Source organism: Armigeres subalbatus, unplaced genomic scaffold (genome assembly GCF_024139115.2).
Source record: "Armigeres subalbatus isolate Guangzhou_Male unplaced genomic scaffold, GZ_Asu_2 Contig1922, whole genome shotgun sequence".
Lineage (NCBI taxonomy): Eukaryota > Metazoa > Arthropoda > Insecta > Diptera > Culicidae > Armigeres > Armigeres subalbatus.
Window position 1 is genome coordinate 653 of NW_026942753.1, and position 2149 is coordinate 2801.

General features: G+C 37.8%; 1 long non-coding RNA gene across 1 annotated transcript; it reads right to left on the bottom strand.

Annotated features, from left to right (window-relative positions):
• Window positions 1-292: 292 nt before the first annotated feature.
• On the bottom strand, window positions 293-1866 carry LOC134203533 (uncharacterized). Its single transcript, XR_009977633.1, has 3 exons — window positions 1645-1866; window positions 868-1559; window positions 293-800 (listed from the first exon to the last, which is right to left on the bottom strand). It is a non-coding gene; the product is annotated as an uncharacterized LOC134203533 (long non-coding RNA).
• Window positions 1867-2149: the final 283 nt, after the last annotated feature.

Below are 2149 nucleotides of genomic sequence, written 5' to 3' on the forward strand. Positions count from 1 at the left end.
GTGTGTGTGCACAAAATGCCATAAAAACATTAGCCAAATTTTCACATAGAAACTCTTAACCGATTTTCTTGCAACAAGTTGCATCCGACAGAGACTAAAACGCTGTTGATCACTATTGAATTTCATAATAATTGCAAATTGCAAAAAATAGATAATATTAAAATAGTGATGAGACATAGTCACGTACACGCTTAGTTCAGTTCACCCAAATATGGGTGAACAGTACCCATAATCACCAAAAAGTGCACATACGTATTTATGGGTGAAATGCCATTTACCCATATTTGCGTACAAGTGGTTCATGGAAATATTAGTAATGTTTACCTATTTATGAGTACTCTATTATAGGTAAAATTCACTTACATATGGGTGATATTTTTATGTTTTCGTTTCGAAAATCGTATTAAATGAAATTTATATTTTCATAAATATTTAGCAACAAATTTTATTGATCATACGACTATAAACTATTCAACTGGTTTAAATGCATGCTTTCCATTTTCATAAAATAGTTTCATCAATATTAAATCTTATATTTCATGCTGCTGGATGCTACATCACCAGCAGCAGGAACTGATAACAGTAATTTCGGACGGGTCGGAATATCCCTTAGCAGCAGTTTCGTGGCAGTATAGCAGCAGCTTCCGGCAGCAAGTCGGAAACCAGTTAGCTGACAACAGAAGCAACAATAGCTGGTGTGGATGTCTGACGGTATGCCATTCAGAAACTGGTAACTGTGCCGGACGAACAGATGTTGTTGGAACGATCAATAAAACAATTGTCACCGATCACAAAAAGATCTGGAAAATAAGTCAAAGTTAAATGCTAAATAATTCCATTAAACTATGTAATTTAAACTGAACCTACCAATCGAATCAAGAATTTGCAATCCGGCTTCAGCAGTAGCATCGGATCCAAACCAAATTTGTCAATACTTGATACAAAAAGATCAGAATCCCCTGTTGCGGTCACATACCGTTTTCCTCTTGCGCTTCCTGTATCTTAAACGGATCCATCGTCTGGACTTTCGATGCTCATTACCAGTTCATTCGTATGAGCTCATTACCAGTTAATAAATCTGTTTTTCTTGTCGCCATCGCGGCCACTACCATCGCGGCTGACGATCTGGAACAAGACGAAGCAGTATGCCAATTGGAACGCAGGATCTTCCGGCTAGGTTTGTCCGATGTGTTGGGTGCCTTCAGCATTTCCACTCTCATTTCTTTAGCACAGATGTTCGTTTTTCTTGCAACTAATTGCTGTGCAATTATAGTGCGATGAGCTGAGACTTGTCGGAAGAGAATATCCATTTATCTTAACAGCTATGCAGCCGAGGCGGTTGTTGAAGGATTGATTGATACAACGTAGCGAGTCGATTGAAGCAACGTATCGAGTCGTTTTGGGTCACAAATTCACAGCTGTGAGCAGAAAATATTTCACCGATGGTTGGAGTTTGTTTCTATTCTTGATATCTGCTGTATAGTCGTCGACTGCGCCTGCGAAGAGGCGGATATGTTGGTACGGTGTGGGACCGGAAAAGATCGTCAAGAGGTTGCAACCTATAAGTTGTGTATCAAGAATCAATTCAATATTAACAAAATATAGCAATCCTATATAATAAGTAAAAGACAACAAAATAGTTACCTCTGCAAGAACTGCATGCACTCGGAACAACAATTATTAACAGGGATTGTATCAGAAATCATAAAAACTTGCGACTACGACGTTGACGCGGCGGCCATCCAGTTCGGATTTGTTTATGTTTAATTTTTCACCCAAATATGGGTAAATGTGATTACTCAAATATAGGTAAAGTCGGTTTCTTCAGAATATCAGTAAACTTAACCGATTTTTTGGGTAGGTTTTACTAATAATATTGGTATAGTTGCATTTACCCATATATGAGTAAATGAAGTACCCATAAATAGGTAAACCAATCTAAGCGTGTAGAACAATAATGTGTTCTGAAAAATGCCTTGCATCTATGAATATTTTATCCGTGGCTTCCCATTAAGAGTTTCATCGCACTATAAAGATGCTCGTGTTGCACGCATTTAGGCGTAAGTATGCTCTTCGTTCAGTTTCATAGTACTATGAAATTGTCCGAAAGTCAAAATTCGAACATAGGAAATTCGAGAAACTTTGGCAG